Source organism: Onthophagus taurus, chromosome 7 (genome assembly GCF_036711975.1).
Source record: "Onthophagus taurus isolate NC chromosome 7, IU_Otau_3.0, whole genome shotgun sequence".
Taxonomy (NCBI): domain Eukaryota; kingdom Metazoa; phylum Arthropoda; class Insecta; order Coleoptera; family Scarabaeidae; genus Onthophagus; species Onthophagus taurus.
The window spans coordinates 27,374,421-27,399,130 of record NC_091972.1 but is presented as its reverse complement, the minus strand read 5'-3'; the positions used below and the strand labels follow the sequence as shown (position 1 = coordinate 27,399,130).

General features: G+C 33.2%; 2 long non-coding RNA genes across 3 annotated transcripts in view; one reads left to right on the top strand and one right to left on the bottom strand.

Moving 5' to 3' along the window:
- LOC139430358 (uncharacterized) overlaps positions 1-24,710 on the bottom strand; it is a 136,109-nt gene that overhangs the window by 104,018 nt on the left and 7,381 nt on the right. The gene's annotated exons all lie outside the window — the stretch shown is intronic.
- LOC111416147 (uncharacterized) lies at positions 9,881-24,631 on the top strand. Of its 2 annotated transcripts, none has more exons than XR_011640841.1 (5): positions 9,881-10,107; positions 10,168-10,290; positions 10,346-10,471; positions 10,550-10,654; positions 24,436-24,631. It is a non-coding gene; the product is annotated as an uncharacterized lncRNA (long non-coding RNA). The 2 variants fall into 2 exon arrangements; XR_011640842.1 differs by lacking the exon at positions 24,436-24,631 and adding an exon at positions 12,863-12,937 and having other exon boundaries at positions 9,923-10,107.

Genomic DNA, 24,710 nt, shown 5'->3' with positions numbered 1-24,710 from the left:
TTACCTTTGAACAATTTTATACGCTGTTGATTCAAATTGAAGCTATCCTAAATTCTCGCCCTTTGTCACCCTTGTCCACGGATCCCAATGATTTAACACCCTTAACTCCTGCGCATTTCTTAATTGGGAGAACGCTTTCGGCCCCACCAGATCCAAGCCTGGATCACGTCAAGTTAAATCGGCTGTCCCACTATCAATATACGCAACGAATTCAGCAAGACTTTTGGAAGCGTTGGTCAAAGGAATACATTTCGGAACTCCAACGCCGTTCCAAGTGGTCAACTAAAACAGAGAATCTTAAAATTGATGAATTGGTTGTAGTAAAGGATGACAACTTACCAACATTGAAGTGGTTATATGGTCGCGTTATCGCTCTACACCCTGGATCCGATGGTATTGCAAGAGTTGCTACCGTACGCACCACCAACGGGATTATCAAGCGACCAACCAATAAACTTTGCCCGCTTCCAATGACAAATTAGTACTAATTTTGATATTATTTACTTTTTTTGTTATTGTTACCTTAGGTGATTGTCTATTAGATATAGACAATCAAATAATTTGTTATAATATGTTTTCTTTAGCGCTCCCCCCTCCCATATACTCACTAATTTTTTTTTTGAAAGGCAGTCCTTTCAAGGCGGGGGGCATGTTGTAATTTGTATCTTGTTTATACACATTTTTGCATGTTTTATTTGTATTTAAATTAGTTTTCCGATTTGTCAAGAATCATAGCAATAAGAAGTTTTTGTTTTGTTTTCGTTGTTGTTGACAACAAGCGCGTCACTAATCAATAAGATTTTTGTAAGAGCGTCGTTTTGAGTCGTGTTGTACCTTCGTTATAATTAATAAATAATTCGTTACAACAAAAGCCAGCAAATCGTTATTCGTTACGAAGAAGTGTTAACCAGCGCTATAACATACGTTATATTATTCAACACCTGTTCAACCGGTCGACCGGTTCAACCCCTGTTCAACAGCCCTGTTCAACCGACCGGTTCAACCCCTGTTCAACCGACCGGTTCAACCCCTGTTCAACAGATGGGGTTCAAAGATTCTAATGGAGCGATTATACATCAGTTAATAATCGCATATAACAGTCATTCAAACGCGGAATTAGTATTAGAAATAGATTTAAGAAAAGTTATTAATACTATAAACACTAATTTTAATTTAATTAATTCAGACGTAAGATTTAGCAACCAAAGTGCAGAATTAATTTTTAAATTACATAATGAAATACGCGATAAGTTGGAAATTTTGAGTTTAAAAGAAAGAAATAAAAGAGCACTAATAAATATAGCAGGGAAATTAATAAAAGCCATTACAGGCAACCTTGATGATTCAGATGCAGAAAGGTATGACAATTTGATAACAAAATTAGATAAAAATCAAGAAAAACTTGATCATAGTTTACATTATTTGGCAAAATTGGTAAATAAAACTAATATTCAAGTTCAAAATAATTTCGATCTGATTATAAATAAAATCAAAAGATTAGACGATAAATTAGGGTTATTATGGCTCGATAAAAATGTAAATGAAATTATTGAATACTACGAAATGACAGCAAGAAATTTGAACGAACTTAGACGTATTAAATTATGCGAAAAGGAGAATTGTACACCCTCTATTAATAACTCCTTCAAAATTGATAGAAGAAATTAAATTAATACACTTGGATGATAACCATAAATTTCCTTTCGATTTATTACTAGAACAAGTTGATATAATTGAACGATATTGAACGATAAATACACGATCATTTTACAGATACCTTTGATAAGTAATGAAATATTTCAGTATTACGAAATTCATCCATTGCCAACTATTGTCAATGATACCTTAATTCAAATTGAAAATCAATTTAAGTTTATAGCATCAAACGAAAATAAATACATTACTGGTAATACTATTTGTGAAAAATTATTTGAAGAACAGTATTTGTGTAAACAACAGATTGAAAGTAAAAATTTGCAAAGTTGCGAATATCAGTTAGTAGTCAGAAATATTGTAAATGAAAATTGTAAATTAATAAATTTAATGATAGTAGATTTTGAAATAATTGAATATGAATTTGGTACGGTAATTGTATTAATTAAAGAAACAGAAATGTCAGAAATTTGTAATAAAATGATAAAAATTCATAAATTAAAAGGCACATATTTAATTAATCGAAAAAATCAATGTATTTTTAAGATAGCTGATATTATGATTCGTAATTTTTATACTGTTAGTATGGATACGCCATCAATATCAATACCAATTATAAATAAAAATGTATTAAATATAACATTTGATGAAAATAAATTAAAATTGGAGAATCTTACATTTGTTAACAGTAATAATTTAGAAAAATTGAATTTTATTAAAAATTTTGGCAAAACCCATAGTTATATACTCTATATAATTATTGTTATAATTGTTTTCGTACTAATTGTGTATTTCATGAAAAAGTTCTTTAAAAGCAAAAATTTTAAAGTTAAGAGAATCCAGGAGGATCCTCAATCTAGGCAAGGAGAAGTTACATTCGCCAATCCTGTAGGGTTGCAATAAAATAAGAAGTAGGAGTTAGAGATAAGTAGCTTCTATATAATTAGATGCACCACTACAATTAATTAAGTCTACTTTTAATCGCTGTACCGTGCGCGTCGGGTCATATGTTAATTTTCCAATAAAATAAAAGTTGTTTTGATTTCATTTGAATTTAAATAAAATAAACTCTTTTTAAAAACCTTAACCGCTCGACACGATTTGAAACTTGATAAACATTTTTTCGAATCTCCTGTTGACCGTCCAGCGGTAAAGATTTTATAAAGCTTTCACATTCACCACCTAATTTAATCTTATCTAATGGCAAGAAATGTTCAGTTTGACATGTGGTTTTAAATAATTAGTGCATAGTTGTATAAATAAAGTATTACAGTGCCCTTGTAATTTATGAACTAATATGCTAACAATTTGATTGAAATAATGAATTTAGGAAATTTAAAAAACTTGGAGCATACTTCATGAAATATAAATACCCTTTTAAATACATATTTTTCATGTCATTATGGATAGTTTCTGCACTTTTTAATTTATCCTCAGTTATTGCTAGCAAAAAGAAATGTTATAACACATTCCAATTATTTACTACACAGTCGTGCCGACTCAACCAACGTGTAATTGCTAATTAAAAAAATGTTTGTTTGCTCTGGTTAAAGTAATCTTGCAACTCCGCTAAAACAGCGCATCGTTTCGCACTTCCTGATATATTTTAACAGAGCTACTAAATGATCCACAACTTGGGTAGCAACATTGTGCTCCGCGAAAAATACAGAAAGTTTAATTTCAGCTCTTTTAATATTATCAACATGTATATCTTTATCATTACTAACAAAATAATTACCAATGGTTTTGTCGTTTTAATCGCGGACATATTTTTCAGATGTTTTTGTCTATTAGAATGCCTTAATAACTCACTCTTGCCGCATGTCAATTCTACATTACAAACGGAACATCTAAAATTTAATAATGTTCACACAAAAATATAAATTATTTTATAATTAATTTAATTTTATTGATTAAAGGAAGTGCGACTACCTGCATTTATTTCTATTTTTCTTATCCGCTGTTAACAAGTTTTTAAAATGGGGATCCTGCAACCAACATTCATGGAAAACTTTGATTCCTTTTTCTTGGTGGAACTTTTTTTGAGCAGGTTCTAAATGTTCCGTATCTGATGAAGAATCTTCCATTTTTTTAAACAATACACTCTAAACAGTACACACAATCCGACTCGGTACTCTACACAGTCTACGATTCTACGCAGTTTACTCTCGTAATCAATTATTGAATATGACATAACATGAAGTAACCTCGATGGGGTAAATACCTGAATTGTTTCGGACAAATTTATTACGTTCGGCAAATCTCTGATAGATGGCGCTATTACTAAATATTGATCGTCTTATAATTAGAAGATAGTGTAAATGTTAAATTACAAAAACATATTTAAATTTTATAATATAATAATTTTGAGAAATTAAAAATCTCTCAAAATAGACGAATATCCCTTTGTTTCTAGGAATACTGAAAAATCTCCCGAATCGGGATATATCCCTCATGTTGGCAACACTGCGAGTCGCATGTTTAGACGAAGTCGCGACGCTGCGTCGCCATATGCAGATTTTTATTTAAAAACACGTGAGATGCACTGAAGCGTACGTCTTCCTACAATTGCGTCTAATACTCGTCTACGACGAGCAGCTCCGTGTGCAGAAGGTCTTATACTGGTTAAATTAATGACTGTCTATAGTAACAAACAAAAAAAATTAGTACAGTAAAACCTCGACTTACGCGATCCCGTCTTACGCGGTTTTTTTAACGGTAGCGCTTTTAGGTTTTCGAAATTGGAATTTATTTAACCCTCATAATATGTCAGATCTAGACATGTTAGCTGCTTTTTTCTAACTCTTACAGTTTCCGAGATAGCCCATTCGGACATCGAATTTGAACCACCCTGTACATACATTTTTTTAACAAAATTAATGTTTATTAATCCTTGATTTTATAATATGTATTCATCGAATTTCGACCTACACGATTTTCGATTTACGCGGCTACTGTCAGTCCCACCTATCGCGTAACTACGGGGTATTACAGTATAACAAATCTACAAAAAGATTCTGCTCTATTATAAAAATAATATTGTAATATACTAATATTGTAAGAGACACTCCTTTAGTGTCAAAAAAATAAAATAATAAAAAACTCGAGCGAACAGGTCGAAAACAAGAAAATAAACTATTAATAATTATGATTCTATACAAAAATATTCAAACCTTATCTGGATATCCTGTTCCTTCTTTTTTCATTTAATTCGACTGCACATGTTGATTAAAGCGGAACCAGGAAAGCCGGACCAAACTTTACCAAAAATTAAACAAGCGTACTACACTAAGGCTCGATAGCAAAAGAAGAAGTGGTGGGAAAAGGAAACGCGGTACGGACAACCGATATCCGCATCCCCACCCCTAACATTAATAGATCTTAAAAATATCGATAAATTCACCAACGAACGCTCAATGACATTTAATAATCAACAACAAAAATAAATTAAGATACCCCGCGAGTGTATTAATAAAAATCAGATATCCATTAAAATCATAATAAGCTGATTAAGGAAAGAAAATCAAATGAAAGTAATTACATATGAAATCACATACAGCGTGTCCGTAAGTAGCGGATAAAATCATTATAAACGGTTTATGGAAAAATCCCTGAAACGGGAATTATGCAGCTGCATCCCGATAGCATTTAAGAAACTAATATGATAAGATTAGTAGAAGAACCGTGAGACTCGGAATGAAGCTGTAACAAGATTGGAGACTGTATTGGCCGACTTCCAGCCAATTGCTAGTCCATGGATCACCTCCAGGACAATAAAATTGATGGCAACTCAAAATAAACTCAAATCAATTCGCTCTTGTATAAGGACAAGAGCCTCCATAACTCAAACCGTAGTAAATATATTTCCAAAATTGAAAGGAGTACTTCCAATGTTTATCGAATTATGTGAACATTTTTTAAATAATTATTATGATAGAGTAAACCCTCATAATTCTATAAATCAATTTTTAATAAACATTATTAAAAGTCGTTTCGAAGGAGAAGATTTAAATTTTCTTATATAACCAATATTAAAATTTAACCAATTATCCATGTTGCAAGTGAAAAATATAAAAAAATTTTCAAAAACAGATAAAAACTTCTAACTTGCTTTATTGTAATATATAAATCGGAACCGGTTTCGGAATCAACGTTCCATCATCAGCCGAAAGCTAATAAGAATTAAAAAAATAATTAAAACAAAAACTAATATTAAAATAGAGCAACAACTTACTGCCAGAGAAACTAATAGGCGAGAAGAGATTTATTTAATGATGACATTTGTTGTTAAAGAAAAATATTTTTTAAAGTCGAATCGCAAAATTAAAATTTAAGTTGTTATAAAAGTTAAGTTAAATTAAATTGAACGATGGAAATTAAAATCTTAGTTAAAGTTACAAAAGTGAGAAACGTTGAATGTTATAAAATTGTGAAACACTAAAAATATATATAAATTCTTTTGAATACGAATTTTATTAAACAGTTGATTAATTTTGTGTATAGGGCAGTCATTGTCGCGAGCCAGTTTGTAAATGAAGTTAATTTCTTTAATTTTATTACGTTCAGATAAAGGATATTCAAAAACTCTGTTAATTAAGAAACGAAAATTAGCAAATTTGCGTTGATGTGGATGTAATGAATCGTAAGGAATGGTAGTTGATATAGTGGAGGGTTTCCTTAAGATATTATACTCGATTAGACCAACAGGATTTCTAGTTAAAGTTAAATCTAAAAAGTTAATCATTATGTTTTTCAATTTCTAGAGTAAAATTCAGTTTAGCATGTAAATTGTTAATATAATCATGAAAGTTGTTAAGAATGTTGATATCGCCTCTCCAAATGCAAAAAATATCATCCACATATCTGTACCAAGCTACAATATTCCCCAAAAGATGTTTTTAGAAGTTTTTATGAAATGTTTTTGAAATTTTTTTTAATATTAAAATTGACTGCACTAGATTCAGAAAAAATCCTACACGAAGAAATTGCAAAAAATTTAGATCTTTAGACCCGTTTCAGGGATTTTTCCATAAATATTCAGTACAACATGTTTCGGCTAACAAGTAGCCTTCTTCAGGTACAACTGAAATTAAAATTAAACAGTTGGTAAAAAAAATTGATATAAAAAACGGAATAGTTACCGTCAATGTGGTACACATATGAGTAATCGGGAAATCGTATATATATACAGGCTGTCTCACGTAACTGGTTCGTTAGCATGGGTTGTTCATTCTAAACTTTCAATCTAAAATATTTTCAAGATGGCCACCACTTCCGGTCTACCGGAAGTAGACCACAACTTCGTTATTTTAAATGGATAGCTATAGTTTTTATTACACCTTTCAATTATACATAAAAAAATATGTTGGTACCTACCATTTTTTGTTTTTAAGTTATTTTGATTTTAAGCTTTTTTTGGCAAATTTCACCATGCTCTTTAAAAGCCTATATCTCAGTTAACGTTTATTAAAAAAAACCTCTAAATTGGCACGATTGCTCTTCAGATGTTGCCAAATAGATTGTCATTTCTTGTATCAGAGTATCTAGCCATATTCAATGGCTAGAAAGTCGAAAATTTTAAATGAAATACCCCGTATTTTTTTACCCTATCAGAAAGGGAATTTAATTCTCTACAAATTATCTATAAACATTCCTATACCTATTTATTGTAGTTTCCCTGATATTTGTGCAAGCACCTTCGCGACATGGGGGCACGACAAAGACAAAACATATATCATTCCGTCTGCTTTTGATGGAAACGCTCGCCACTCATTGCTTAGATAGGGAGTCAGCGATATAGGAGATAGTATATATATGGTTTAGAATGAACAACCCATGCTACCAAAATTTCAAACCACTACGAATGGTGGAACCTTAAAAAGTTCTAACGAACCAGTTACGTGAGACACCCTGTATATAAATCATTTCATTGAAGTAAATTAGAAAAGATCACTCAAAGAACATGTTAAAATCCTTCAGAAAAACAAAAGAGTCGAACCACTACAAGTGAATTTGAAAAACTTAAAACTTAACTTAATGAACAGAGTTTATGTAACTTACTTGAAAAGGACGAAAAACAATACTAACAAAATGTTCAAAGAATGTCAGTTGATCTAAAAGTATAAACGCGAAAGTACAACAGTTAAAGAACGACTGGTCTTAAAAATAAGGAAAAACAAGAATGGGACGCGTGCTATACAGGTTTTTAACAAAGAATAAAAAACCTATCGTTGTGAATAATAGACTTGCGCACGAAGAAATTAAATGTATTTTATAAAAAATCTAAAATTGTTGATATCCGTTATGTTATTAATAAGTTTGTTTTCTAAATTACCAGTGTAGATATGAAGTTCCTCGTATAAATCTAAAAGTTTGGATTTTTTAATATTCTTTAGTATTTTTGTACAATTGAGACTGGTTTTATGATTATTTTCTTTTAGGTGTTGGTATATTGCCGAGTTATTACATTTAAGATGTTCCTTAAACCTGGTTTGGATGTTCCTGCTTGTCTGTCCTATATAAAACCGATCACAATCTTCGCATTCGATATCGCTAATTTAGCGAATATTAACTAATATATTTTCCGTCTGTTTTAGATCCGATGAAGAGGGTTAAGGAAGATTTCCAGGAACCTCAAGAAGCCCGTCAAGTTCACCGTTCACCGTTCGCATTCGATCCTGTATACTCCACTTAACTCGGACTTAAAACGGTGTTTGTTATTAGTTAGCATATGACCTAATTTCTTATTGGAAGAGAACGCCGTAGATATGTTAAACTTTTTGAGGTGTTTAGTGATTTTATGCTGTATGGAGGGCGCAAATGAGGTTATTATGAGGTCATCGTTTTTGACCTTTTCTCTTATGGATTTTATGTTTTTTGTGATCTGTCCACAGATCACAAAACTCGATCCGGGGACATACTGTATATAATATACAGGTGTCAGATAAAAAACGCGCCAAGCTGTAACTGTGTCATTTACATTCCGATTTTCATGAGCGAGGTATCAAATGAAATGGTTTGAGGAAAACTATGATTCATGCTGCAAATAAACTTTTTCCAACGCCATTTTCAATTTCAAGCGATTATCAACTTTTGATTTTCAAATTGCTCGGTATGTTTTTCGTCATGTTATTGGATAGAGATTTTTTTTCTGAACCCATTGCTGTACAATACATTAACATTAATTGTAATTGTAGTAGAGAAAAACATTAAAATAGTTTCCGAACATTCTCTTAAAGTCACTTGTGACATAGTGTAGTGTGCCATGGGAAAAAATAATCATTTACAACTGCTTCAGGCATTGATATATCATTTAATGACTGTTATCAGTTTTGCACGTTATTTTTTTCTATGGCACACTACAGTATTGCAGAAGTGACTAAGATAATGTTCGGAAAATGTTTTAATTGTTTTTCTCTGCTAAAATTACAATTAATGTTCATGTATTGTACAGCAATGGGTTCAGAAAAAAAATCTCTATCAATAACGTGAAGAAAAACATACCGAGCAATTTGAAAATCAAAACTTGATAACGCTTGAAATTGAAGCTGGCGTTGGAAAAAGTTTATTTGTAGCATGAATCATAATATTCATCAAACCATTTCATTTGATAACTCGCTCATAAAAATCGGAAGGTAAATGAGTTATAGCTTGCGGCGTTCTTGTGTGACAATCTGTATATACAGGTTAACATTCTCTGTTAAAATTATATTCAAAATGGATGTATTGTACATCAATGGATTCAGAAAAACAATCTGTATCCAATGACGTGAAGAAAAATATACGCAGCCATTTGAAAAACAAAAGTTAATAATAATAGTTGATGTAGAGCACAAAAAATATAAATGGATGTAAATTGAAATGAATTTGGTGACAATGGTGTGGTCGAGCAACCGATGTACTTACAAAAAAATCAAAACTAATGATGATAATAATATTGAATAAGTAAAGTAAAAAAGTAAGTGTTTTTCTTTTAAGAAAAGAAGATAATAGAATACAAGGTTCTAGGACGATAACAAAGAAAAATAAAGTAAAATAATGTCCGATGGCGAAACACACCAGTGACTCACACAACAGACAAGTTTGAAATCCTTCGGAGATTTCGTGTATTTTCAGTTTAAACGAAAATGAGAAGGTCACCATTTGAAGAAAAAATGGTGAGTTAAAACGCGTTAAAACGTTTAAAAGGGTTTAAATCTTTTTATAAATTCTATTGAGGTTGGTAATTTTATTTATTTACGGTTGGTATCATTGCTTTGATTTGTGTTGTCGCAAATGGATGACAGTTTTCTTTGTACAGGTTGTTCTACATAATTCAATTTTTCAAACAATTTTTTTTAATCTTCATTTAGAACCTCAAAGAGTATTTACAACTCCAAACACCGGAGAGGAATTCAATTTCTTTAAACCGCGTTTATTATTGTTATTGTAATAATGGATCCGAATTGTGTTGAGGTGAGTACGCTTCTTACTGCGTAATTAATTACGTTAGATTTTATTACGTTTATTTAAAAGGAATTGGCCACTTCCATAATTGAGACGAGTAAATATGAATTGGAGGAGAAAGCAGCTACTGCTGAAATGATATAGTTCTTTGCCGATGTACAGACATATAATGTATGATAAAGAAATGTTGAGGTAATAATTTGTTTCTTTTAAATTATAACTCCATCTAATTATTTATTTTTAAAAGGATTCTGGTTATTTATTGATTAAGAAGGATGCCTGGATAAAGAAGATGACCTCAGCCTTTACATAAATCCGAACAAAAAGGAAGTAAAAAGGATATTCTCGAGCGATCATCCAACGCAACTTGAGAGTAAGATTGTAATATTCCAAGTTTTTATCATCAAGGTTTAATTATAAATATATTTTATGAATGTTTTTGTTGTTTTAGTAGATCAAAGGATGAAACCGTACTACATGTATTTTTTATGTATTTCTGGACATCTCCAGTGCAGTGAAGAAAGGATTTTTATTCAGTCTTGTTTATTATCAAGTGGTATGTATTAAATATATTTTTTTTTTAATTTTTAATTTTCAGTATGCAATTTCTAGAATGTTTTCTCGCCTCTAGAATTTTCAAACAAGTAATTTTTTTATATCAATCAATAATTTAAATCAAAAGAGAAATGAAAATCAAAATCTGGTAACTAAAAACTAATACATTCTTAAATAAAAACAAAAAAAAAGCAATGCATAAAGTTTATATAAAAATTCTAATTTGCTGGCTTTTTTTCATTTCCAATTTGTTACTACTGAAGCTAAGCACACAGCACATAACAATTGTTTTGGGAGAAGTTTTTCACTATCAGGCCATTGCACAGCAGTAACATTATACAGGGGTGTTTCGGTGACTGGGGGAACAAATGTAACCACATATACTAGAGTGAAAATGATGATAATTCATATAAAAAAGAATTAGTAAAAGTCCTCAAAGATACAGACCATCAAAGTTAGGAAATTTTAACACGTTTTTCTTAATATCTTAAACATTATTTATGGTAAAGCGTTGAAATTTGGTACAGTGTAAACTAATATCACAGAAAATCATTAGGCAATTTGTGAGTTGGATCGGTACTCGGGAACAATGCTATACAAGCTGTTCCTAAAGTTTATTCGCTCAGAACTTTTTTATTCTATCATAACCCTACATTTATTTTTGCAATTTCTAATAGTAAATTTAGTTTAGAAACTTTTATCACTCGTAGAGAATATTGATAAAAACCACGGTTTTCGTATTAAATGCAAAAATGTTAGGCTCCGAATTCAATAACACTAAAAAAAATAAATAAATAAATCTGAATCTGAATTGGCAATGAGAAGTGAAAATCGAACTCAGCTGTCATAACTATTATGTATGTATGCAACATGTCCAAGTGTAGATTTAGATAAATCACATTTTTAATTTCTTTTAGTTGGTTTAATCATTAATAAAAGAATCCAAAAACAATAAATTAAAAATCAACAAAAAAACGACAACACTAACAGGAATAACAAAAAAAAGTACATAAAATAACAAGATAAGTAATAAAAAATACTAAAAGAAATGTTCAAAAACTTAGGTTTCTTTTGTTTTAGTGCTACTTGAAACCGGAACAGAACATTTTTGCATTTAACACAGAAATGGTGATTTTTATCAATATTATCTAAGAGTAATAAACGTTTCTAAACTAAATTTACTATTAGAAACTGCAAAAATAAATGTAGGGTTATGACAGAATAAAAAAGTTCTGGGCAAACAAACTTTAGGAACAGTCTGTATAGCATTGTTCCCGTGGACCGATCCAACTCATAAATTGCTTCACAAATTTTACATGACATTGATTTATACTGTACCAAATTTCAGCGCTTTACTGTAAATAGTGTTTAAGATATTTGGAAAAATGTTGTTACATTCCGAAATTTTTATGTTATGTGTGGGTGACTTGTTTATGTGTAATGGGTTATGAGTTGCATACATTCGGAAACTTATTTATTATTTTTATTTACTTTGTTTACATTTTGTTTGTTTATAACATTTTATTGTATTCTCTTTCAGCAACATATTCTGAGTATTCCTTTTTTTTTCTTTTTAACTCCTATCACTTTAAAATTCTCCTTTTTGCTTTTGAGAGGGTGTCGTAAATTCATGATCGTTCTATCTTGGGCAGACGTAATTTTTTTTGATATTTTCGATTTTTGGGTATAAAAGACCGTTCAACTTTCTTCTTGATCTCTCTCTTTCTTACTATATTACCAGAGCAATATGTCCTTCTCGAGTGTTAAAGAAATTTTGGTTTTTTAATTTTGTTTCTAATCCATATTTGTGGGATTCATCCCTCGAAATAAAGTTTTGGAAAAGTGTTTTTCTTTTACCAAATTGTACGGAGATTCCGGATTTCAACGTATTTCATTGCATTTTCTTCTGTCCTCTGGTTAAACCTCGAACATCAGAGGTAAGCATTTTTGTAAGGTCTTTATTAATTAGTTTTTGGCATATTCATTTTTATTTTTTTCTTTTGATTCTTAAACTAACAATCTACTAAATCTATTTTTCAAAAAAAAATCTAACTACTTTAAAAAACAATTTTCTAACTACTTTAAAAAAAAATTTTCTAACTACTAAAAAAAAAAATTACTAACTACTTAAAAAGAAAAGCTATCCTACAAACAAAAATTCTTAAATCTAATATTTCCACGTTTCATTTTTTTTAATTTCTATATCCAGGTTTTTATTGAGGGGAGCAACTTTTGGCATCTCTTATTGGAAGAACTTTTTTTGTTGGTATTTTGGAACCATTGTCCAAGGGTATAATTTCCATTACATCCTAAGGATTTTAATTATTTTTTTGGAACAAAACAAAGAATATTACCTTACCTTTCCTGAGTCATCAGAATTTGTTGCTGAGGATTTACTTCGAATCGGGCCGGTGATCAAGACTTGGAGTAAAGGTCAGATAGAACAACATACTATTATTTTGGTCATTGAAGAATTTGTATCTTATATATTTTTTTTTTATTTGATTTTCCTTAAGAAAATCTTTAAATTAATTAATCATTGGAACATTAAACCTTTTCAATTTTTTTTTTATAATATCATTTCAATTTTTTTTGTAAATCCTTGTTTGGCGAGTTTTTCTTTAATTCTATTTTTGGCGTTGATGTTTTTTTTTATAATATCATTTCAATTTTTTTTGTAAATCCCTGTTTGGCGAGTTTTTTTTTAATTCTATTTTTGGCGTTGATGTTTTTTTTTATAATTTTTGATTTCACGTTGAGCTCAACCATACGGAATCAGACGCGGGTTAATTTTTCATTTTCATTTTTTTGGTATTTTGATTTAAATTTCCTTTTAGTTTTGACTTTCATTTTTTTTAAAGCTCGCAAACATCAATATGGTTTTTTTTGTTGTTTGAACCTAAAAGTTTACCGTTTTATAATTTTGTTATTAGTTTATTTTTTTTATTTACCTGTTATTTACGGGAGTTTTTTTTTAATAAATTTTGTCTGTAACTCAAAACCTATTTTGTTGAGCGTTTATGTTTTGTTGTGTTATTTGTTTATATCACCATACTCCATCATCTCACGTCACAGTTCGTGTTGTACGTGGGGTTAACTGTGTGGCGCCATATAAATACCCCTCCCTTCTTCACTGAACCGGTCGAGGACTCGCGTACATCTCAGGGTGATAAAACTAGTTTTGTCCTTGTTGAAAATTTCGTTATTTTTTTTTTGTTTTGATTTAAAATCTTTTAACGCATTTGGCGTCATAACGTGTTAACATTTCCTCACTTTGATAGCCTGTATCTTTGAAATTTGAAGACTTTTACTAATTTTTTTTACATGAATCGTCATCATTTTCACTCTGGTATATGTGGCTAAATTTATTCCCCGAGTCACCGAAACACCCTGTATATAACTTCCTCGGAGAACATGATCCAGTATTTGCGTCTTTCTCTTCCATCGTCAATTTATATTTTGTTTATATGCTAAATTTATAAATGATACTTCCTAATTCAATTGCGTTTGTTTGAACACGCAATTGATAATTAAGGAAATTCTGAAAAATATCAGGATATTCTAGGAAAAGCATTGATAAGTTAGTTTTGGGAGACTTCTTGAAATCTATTAGTGTCGTCTGGTAGTAGGTCTAAAAGTATCTACTCAGAAATCGTTTAGACACTTTTAAAGGCATATTTGGGTGTCTGAAAATGTGACGTTTTAATGATGGGCAATGACTTTTGTTTTTGGGGCTTTTTGAAATCTTTTACCTTTTACATATTTCCAACAGTCTCAAAATGTTGTACCTAATTAAAAATATTAAATTAAAAAACAAGGCTGCGTGAAGCATCTCTTGATTAATAAACTTTCTTTAGCACAACTTTCTCCTTCTACGAATCATCATTAATTGTTTAATTCATTTTTTCTTTAGACCGATAAAATAACGTTATCATTAACAAAGATGTTAAAAGATGAGCGAAATACATTGAATGAAGTTGATAGTTCCGAGATAATCTTAAGACGGTACGGTAATTTTAATTTTATTTTTTTACTAACAAATCAATTTTAATTGTTTTCATAGATACTGACTATTTCCTATTCTTTCATGGAGAACTCAGATCCAAACTATTCCTCATAATGTATAACAAGAATGGTGTTTTATGCTTTCCCAGAGAAAAATCAACGTTCATGTTGAAGGAATATTAATTGATATGATAAATTATCGCATTTATTTTCCATTAACTAAGTGTTTTACTTGAAATTAATTAATTCAAGATTATTTAAAATATTGTTTTGCCCATGCGGTTATCATTAAAATGACTGGAACATCATTAAAACCAAGAGTTGATTCCAAAGAAATCACTTATAACCCGGTATCGGTCGTTGAAATCCTTGATGAAATACTGCCTTCTTATAACGGCGCGCGGCGTAAGCTTAACGCAAGCTTACACGATAAATTGTACCAAATGATTAAACTTTATCGAAAATTATTTGAAAACACGAATGATAAAATTCAGCTACAGTTCAATGCATAACCGAGTTTAAATGAGTCCGATTTAAATGGTCCATGGAACGATAACGTCCAATTACCGAAAGGAGCGAAATTAGCGGCTTTAACAAAATTCCATCCTCCCACGGAAAATGAAATTTTTACGCCATTAAGACAGTTGAAAGAGTATAAGGAAGAAGTGGTTGTTAACGAGTTGGAATACGAGGCTAACTTTTTGTGTTAAAAGATTAATAAAAATTCGAAAAATGGTGAAAATGAGTCAGGAATGTCGTCAATAAAAGAAATGTATGAAATGTGAGAACGTTGAAATCAATAGAATCATTTACAATTGTAAATATATTTGTCCACGACTACCTTATAATATACAGTGAGTCCCCGTAAGGTATAATTGACGATACATTTTTTAATTCAAATTCCATCTTTTGCAATTAAAGTCTGGATGTCATAAAACGAAATATAACCAAGTTTTACGTCAAATGTCCTCAAAGTGTTAAAATGTTTGTTATGTTAAATTATAGCGATATGCCGAATTTTATTAATTTAGATAAGATTAACAAAACATTTTCGATCTAAACTAAATTAACATAAAAGCTTATTCAATGATACCACCACCAACACTTGGTTTTAAAACTTGGTTATATTTGGTTTTATGACATCCAGACTTTAATTGCAAAAGATGGAATTTGAATTCAAAAATTTATTGTCAATTATACCTTTCGGGTAGTGGTGCGTACGAGAGTCTCGCATGGTCTCGTCTCGTTTTCGAGACGATACTCGGACAAGACAAGACGAGACTTTCATTGGTCTCGTCTCGAGTCTCTTGCATGAGGTCTTGCGTCTCGTACGAGAGTCTCGCAGGTAAGTATTTCTGCAAATAATATCTGCAATATTTCTGTAAATATTTTCGTATCTACACGCTGGAATTCCAGTAATGATATGTTAAAAGTACCCCTTGAAGGTAGACGTTGGATTTGGTGTATTGTGTCAAAATGTTGTTGATTTAAAACCATATGCTCTTGAGGACAAAGAATAGATACTGCTAGAAGAAGTGCATAAATTACTAGTCAACTTTCAAATACTTTCCAAGAAACTTGGAGGACAGAAGTACATCAAATTACCTATGGTGGTTCTATGTATCAATATACTAATACATAATATTGAGAGCAAAATATTTACATGGGACCGAAAGGCAGATCAAAACGCTGTCGAAGAGCAGCTTATTGTTACTTTTCATGGTACGAGAGACAAAATATTAAAGCATTATCGTAAAACTAATTAGATTTTTGCTGCAGTATTAATTCTAGATTCGCGGCATAAGATAGAAGTTTTTGATATGACAAGATTGTAAGTACGAAGGCTTTCACGGCCGGTGTGAATTAAACTAAAACTAGAACTAACACTAGAAACTTTCGGGTTTTGCCGTGCGTCTTTTAATAAAAGGTTTGACGTTTCGGATGCCATGTTGCAACCTTCTTCAGAAACTGGTTCGAAGTGACGAGATCAAAAATCGGTAACTATATATAAGTCGGAAAAACTAATTAATAATCAGTTAACGCTAATTACAAGCTTATTAATAACTAATTGCGTCGCGTCCGGTGTGAGGCGGGAAGAGGTCTTCGTGTTCACCACCATCTTCCATGTTCTGCTAAGCTCCCAGCCATCCTCTCTGTTAACGTTATTTTTATGTCGGTGGATCTCTATGGCTTCTCTTGTCAGTCTTTGGTAGTATCTGTTGTCCCTAGCCAGCACCTTTGTTTGTTCGAAGTCTATTCGCTGCCCCTCTGCATGGCAATGTTCCGCAACCGCCGACTGCTGGATCTTCTTCAGCCTTACATCCCTCTCATGCTCCTTGATGCGGCACTCGACGTTGCGTCCAGTTTGGCCAACATAAACCTTCCTACAACTACACGATAGTCGATAGACTCCCGCTCCTTTTAAAGGAGTTAGTTTGTCCTTGGCTATCGGGAGTGTGTTCCGAATTTTGCTGACCGTGCCGTACCGCACTACGATGTCGTTCTTCCTGAGGTGCCTAGCAATTCGTTCCGTTACACCTGAAACATAGGGAAGACAGATAAATCCAAGTGGTTTTGTACTTACCGTGTCCTCTTTCTGCTTTCACTGCTTGACGGCCTGGTTGATGTCCCTCGAAGTGTATCCATTCTTCTGCAGCACGCCTCGTAGAAAGTGTTGCTCCTTCTTCAAGTTCTCTCCTTCACATAGTCTCGCTGCTCGCTGAAATAATGTACGGATCACGGACCTCTTCTGTTGGGGATGATGATGTGAACATGCCTGTAAATACCTGTTGGTATGGGTCTTCTTTCGGTATACACCAAGTTCTATATCTCCATTTGTCGTCCTGGTGACCAATACATCTAGGAAAGGTAGTTTTTTGGCAGTTTCTGTTTCCATGGTGAACTTAATCATAGGATGTTGAGAGTCCAAGTGATCCAAGAACTCTTGGAGCCGTTTTTGACCATGTTGCCATATCACAAACGTGTCATCCACATATCGTAGCCATAGTTTTGGTTTCCACTGGCTCTTCTTCAAAGCGTCCTCTTCGAATAATTCCATGTAGAAATTAGCTATAACTGGCGATAGTGAAGATCCCATGGCTGCCCCTTCGAACTACGTCCACGATAAGCAATACTCCACCAGATCTGGCACGTATTCTGGTAAACCCTCCGGAATGAGTTTTCGGCGAAGACCCTCTACAGCATCCTTAACTGGTACCCTAGTAAAAAGGGATTCCACATCGAAACTTACCAACATATCCCCAGCCTCCAGCTTTACACCTTTTACCGATTCCACAAAATGTGTAGAATCCCTGACATACGATTCCGTGTTACCTGTAAAGGGAGACAGAATCTTTGCAAGATGTTTGGCCAGCTGGTATGTTGGGGAGTTGATGGCGCTGACGATAGGGCGGAGGGGGACGTCTGGTTTGTGAATCTTCGGTAGTCCGTAGATTCTTGGTGGTACCGACGCCTGCACAAACAAACCTTTCTGCTGTTCTGCTGGAATTCCTGTGGTTTTTATCAGTTCCTTCATTTTTCTTACGATTTTGTCTGTGGGGTCCTTCTTGATCTTCCTGTAGGTGGCTGGGTCCAGTAGGTTCATCATTTTGTCGTCGTATTCTTTCCTGTCCATAAGAACGGTGGCATGCCCCTTGTCTGCTGGTAACACGACGATTTCTGACTTTTCTTTTATAGATCGGAGTGCCTTCTTTTCACCAACCGTCAAGTTGGATTTTGGTGGTTTTACCAGAATACGTGCCAGATCTGGTGGAGTATTGCTTATCGTCGACGTAGTTCGAAGCGGCAGCCATGGGATCTCCACTATCGCCAGTTATAGCTAATTTCTACATGGAATTATTCGAAGAGGACGCTTTGAAGAAGAGCCAGTGGAAACCAAAACTATGGCTACGATATGTGGATGACACGTTTGTGATATGGCAACATGGTCAAAAACGGCTCCAAGAGTTCTTGGATCACTTGAACTCTCAACATCCTATGATTAAGTTCACCATGGAAACAGAAACTGCCAAAAAACTACCTTTCCTAGATGTATTGGTCACCAGGACGACAAATGGAGATATAGAACTTGGTGTATACCGAAAGAAGACCCATACCAACAGGTATTTACAGGCATGTTCACATCATCATCCCCAACAGAAGAGGTCCGTGATCCGTACATTATTTCAGCGAGCAGCGAGACTATGTGAAGGAGAGAACTTGAAGAAGGAGCAACACTTTCTACGAGGCGTGCTGCAGAAGAATGGATACACTTCGAGGGACATCAACCAGGCCATCAAGCAGCGAAAGCAGAAAGAGGACACGGTAAGTACAAAACCACTTGGATTTATCTGTCTTCCCTATGTTTCAGGTGTAACGGAACGAATTGCTAGGCACCTCAGGAAGAACGACATCGTAGTGCGGTACGGCACGGTCAGCAAAATTCGGAACACACTCCCGATAGCCAAGGACAAACTAACTCCTTTAAAAGGAGCGGGAGTCTATCGACTATCGTGTAGTTGTAGGAAGGTTTATGTTGGCCAAACTGGACGCAACGTCGAGTGCCGCATCAAGGAGCATGAGAGGGATGTAAGGCTGAAGAAGATCCAGCAGTCGGCGGTTGCGGAACATTGCCATGCAGAGGGGCAGCGAATAGACTTCGAACAAACAAAGGTGCTGGCTAGGGACAACAGATACTACCAAAGACTGACAAGAGAAGCCATAGAGATCCACCGACATAAAAATAACGTTAACAGAGAGGATGGCTGGGAGCTTAGCAGAACATGGAAGATGGTGGTGAACACGAAGACCTCTTCCCGCCTCACACCGGACGCGACGCAATTAGTTATTAATAAGCTTGTAATTAGCGTTAACTGATTATTAATTAGTTTTTCCGACTTATATATAGTTACCGATTTTTGATCTCGTCACTTCGAACCAGTTTCTGAAGAAGGTTGCAACATGGCATCCGAAACGTCAAACCTTTTATTCAAAGACGCACGGCAAAACCCGAAAGTTTCTAGTGTTAGTTCTAGTTTTAGTTCTAATTTTAGTTTAATGACAAGATTGCCTATTTCAATCAATCAGAAGACCAACGTTCGAAAGTAACGGCATTGGAGGAACGAGCAGATTCTAGAGCGGAAAAGTCGGATTTTGTAATTGATATTGATGTTTTGTATGTAGTAAACCCTACGCCTTCCGAAGGAGAATGGATGCAGGAGCTTCAAAAATATTATTCTATGCCTCGGTGTAATAAAGACATAGATATATTACAATGGTGGAAAATTCAAGCTTCTGAATTTCCTATTTTATGTTTAATGACACGAGATCTCTTAAGCATACCGGCTACTTCAGTCCCGGCGGAAAGATTATTCTCACGTGCTGCATTAACTATAAGAAAACATCGAAATCGCCTTAATAATAAATCTGCCCGATGTTTGTTGTGCCTAAACGATTGGGTGAAAAACAAAATCATTTGCGACCGACAGGCTGAGGGCTGTAAGTCTGTCTTCCGACTCTTACATTATAGCAAGTATTTAAGTATTCCTTATTGCACTGAAACAATAAGATTATGCATGACGGGATTTCGATACTTTTATGATACTCTCGTACGAGAGATGAGACGAGAGTGGAGGTTGCGAGACGAGACTTGATACAAGACTTATTAGTTCATCGGCGAGACGAGACAAGACTTTATGAAAATCTCGTCTCGTTGGTCTCGTGCGAACTACTACTTACGGGTACACAATCCGGGGACACATTGTATATATATCTTATAACTGAGTTTTCTAAAACAAAATGGTAGTCATTTTTCACAGAGTGAATAATAGCGGTGAATAATCATTATTCAATCATTATCATATATTAAAATTTCAAAAAAATGTCAATTTAATACAATTTTGAAATAAATTTTTGAATAAAGTTTAAACGTCAGTGACACAAATTCAATGTTACTAACTGTAACCAACTTCACAACAATTATTTGTCAAAATGAAATATCAATTTTATAAAACGTTTTTTTACGAAAATTAATTAATTTATGCTTAAATCATACGAAAAAAAGAATTTGTTTAGGTTTTTTTAATGTCAAACCTTTAGAAACTCCTAAAAAATTGAATTAAATTGACGTTTTTTGAACTTTTAACGTTTCAAATAATTATTATTAGTCTGGTCAAGATGGCTACCCGTGAATAATGATTATTATTCACCGCTATTATTCACTCCGTGAAAAATGACTACCATTTTGTTTTAGAAAACTCATTCATAAGGTATATATATTATAAGGTAGTCGTGGACAAATAAATTTATGGAATTAATTTCAATAGTCGTGGTCAAAATTTCTACTCACATATAATAATATACTATTGTTAATTTAAGTGTTGGGTTTTAAATTTTGTGTACATCTTAAGAAGATACGGAAAAAAGCATAAGTAGTACTGGAAAGGCTTTAATGCTATCTTATATACTCTTGCCATTTTTCATCTCCAATGGCTCTATCCCACCAAGTCCAAACCAGCCCAAGTTTTTAATGAACGTTAATAGAACGGTGAACTTGACGTGCTTGCGTAACCTGCAGTGTCCGGACAGGAAGTGGGTGAGGAGCCTCAAGTCACTTTTTGATTTTCTCAGGAACTGAGTAGATCTCTTCCGGTCAGGGTAGAGCAGAGTTTTCTTTGCAAAAACATCTACTGCAGTCTCATCCCATATTTGATGCTGTATTGAAAGTCAGAGGTACAAACGGTTCAGGGGAGACCGGTGACTTCTTAGCCGCCCGTTTCGCCAACCTGTCCGCATGATCGTGTCCCTTATTTCCGGTATATCCTTTCCGCCACTTTATCGTAACATTGTTATAAACGTTAGCCTCTTCGAGTGATTGCCGACAGGACTTCGCAAACGATGATGTAGTTCGATGCCTACCAACCTCCAGCATAGCCTGTTTGCTATCTGTGCAGATTACAACGTTTCTGCCAACTGTTTTGGTGTCGATAATCACATTGGTTGCTATATTTATAGCAGTTATTTCGGTCTGAACAGTCGTGCAGTAGGACCCTTGCGAAGTGGATAGGTGTAGCTGGAGATCGTGCGAGAAAATTCCGGCGCCGGAGTCTCCAGCCTTCTTTGATCCATCAGTGTAGATAGTCAGCGATTTGCCCTTGCTTAAGTTACTCCGGGGTATCGTTTCAATGCCAAAGTGTGGTCTGTTTAAGAAAGTAGGTGTGATGTAGTCTGCGCGAGCTTCAAGGAAGGGTTGTTTACAAACAGCCTCACTCCAGAGTTCGCTCCAGACTTTTCCCATTTTTACAACCTGCTTATTATCCGCCATCGCGGCTACCTCCTTGATAAAAATATCTAGGGGCAGCACGTTCAGCATAGTCTCCAGCGCGATGGTGGATGTCGATCTCATGGCACCCGTGATTAACAGGCAGGCCACTCGTTGCTGAGCACCAAACTATGGCTCCGTGAGCTACCATCTTAGTACAGACGTGTAGATCCCACATTGAATTGTCTTTCGACACTGGGTGAGTACAATTGTTGCAACTAATGTGTGATTTCCAAGTCAGGCCTTTGTCAAGATAACTAAATTATTTAATACATTATTTTTTATAGGAATTATCATGGGGAAAAACATCTTTAAGGAAAAAACTAAAGAGACGAAAAAGAACCACTAAAGAATGAACTTTTCAACGCATATTTTTTTATGTTAACATTCAATGGCGTTAAAAAGTTGTTATAAAAGAATCAAAGAGGTAGTGAATTTCATCCCCTTAGAGGGCGCTAGCGAAGCTCAAGGTATGCTTGAAAATAAGGTCTTAACCAGTAGTAAGTACATACAAAATTTCAAATTCTACGGTTTACTTTTAGCCGAAATAAAAAATGAAATGTAAATTTTTTTTTGATCGGTCATAGCTAAAAACTTGTGTTATTTTGGCAAGTACTACATCCCAGTAAAGTTTCTCGATTAAAAACTGAATCAATAAACCCAATTACTAAAGAAGGGTATCAATATTTTCAAATAATTTTAGATGATTATTCTCATTTTGGAATGATATTCTTATTGAAAAGTAAAGATGAAGCGGTACAAAATGTCATACAGTTAATTAAAACACAGAAAAATAAAAAAAAAACTAAGAAAGTTAGAATGAATAATGGGGGGTGAATTTCTCAGTTCAAGATTTAAATTATATCGGATCGGAGGAGTACGAGTGGAATGATTGCATTTTGGGGCAGAAATTTAATTTAATGGGGTTCAAAGAAACAGGATTGTGTAGCTCTTTCGACAGCGGAAGCTGAATATACAGTATGTCCCCGGATCGAGTTACAAAGAGAAAAAAAAATTTTGTTACTGATTTTTCAAACTTATCTCAGCATAAATAATGCTACTACATCGCGTGAATTTTATACTCTCACTATAAAAGTTAACTAATTATTCCAATTTTTATATAAAAATTGGACTTTTTTCTAAATTGAAAATTTTTCAAGTTCAATTTTATGATATGTAACCATAGAAACCATAAAAGTTACAACTTATGTTGGTGAGATTAAGTCTTTTTATGCGATGCTAACCGTGAAAGAGAGAATTTATTTAGTACTGTGCTATGGTACTTTTGTATAACTACACGAAAACATGATTCACTATGTTATTTGTTTTTTTTTTGTTATTTTTTTCCCTCTTTGTAACTCGATCCGGGGACATACTGTAAGCTGCAGCAAGAGCAGCACGAGCGATAGTGTATTTGAAGGGAATCTTACAAAATTTAAATGAAGTGTATTGTTAACAGACAATCAAAGTGGGAATATACTACAAATGAAACTTTTCCAGATGTACTAACAAAGGTTGTGACTAAAGGTTAAGACAGATTAGAATACTTTAAGACGGGAATACGTTTAAAACAATTGTAGTTTAACTTTAATACCAAAATTGCGGGGGAGTGTTTAGGAACGTACCCAATCTGTAGGGACTTATGGACGTTTGAGTTTTTGGGGTTGGATAAAATGGATAGAGATAACAAAATGAATATGGTTCTTATTCAATAAGTCAAAGAACATCGCGTTCAACAACCGACCCAAAAATTTTAAAAACCCCCAAAATGTCGTAAAATTGACCAAAACGATGTGAGTGAAATATATCAAGAAGGAATCTAAACTTTAGCCGAGCATCCGCGACCTCTCGTAACGAATAGGGAAAGTGAAAGGAGTAGGAATCTCGAATTCCGTTGCTAGAAACATACAAAACAATAAGAGAATAAATATAACATAAATAAATAATTAAATTTTAATTAAAATTATTTAGTAGAAACTAAGGTGATTAAGAGAAACGTAACAGAATGTTGTTTTGTTTTTAATTTATGTAGTTTATAGTAGATATTAGATTTTCGTTTCCGTTCAATGTTACAAAATATGTTTAAAAACAATATTTTATTTATTTTAAAAGAAGGCAATATCAGAGTGAAGGTTTTTGAAATGAAATGTTTCTTTAATGTTGTTTTGTACCAAAATATCTTATCTTTTAGAATAAATGTTAGGTTAACTTTTATTCTTAATTTATTCTCTTTCTTTTATGCTGTTCTTAATGTGTGCCGTTTCCGATTAGTAGGGTCTACTATTACGATGTTTTAACTCGAGGACATTTTCTAATTGTAACTTTTAAGAAGAATGATTGAAGATTTCTGGAAAAATTGGCAGAAATTTTAAACAATTATTCCGTTCTGCAAGCGACTAATCTTGTTGGTTTATTTTTTTTTATTTAGGGTAATTTTCTATTTATTTTTTTTGTTACAGCAACGGAATCTGAAACAATCCCCATCTGTACATTACCGTCGTTACGACATTTACTTATTTTTATTAATTAGTTTAATTTTTCGTGTTGATTCAAATTTTAAAGTTTAATTGTTATTTTTTTTCTTCTTCAATCTTTAGTTTTGTAAAGTAAATTTATTAGGAAATAATTTAGGGAATATTATTATATTATGTCATTCATGAACTTTTTTTTTAATTTCGGTTTTGGAAAAATTTTAGCGAGAGGTCTTCCTCTTTATCACAAGACTTCGTAAAGA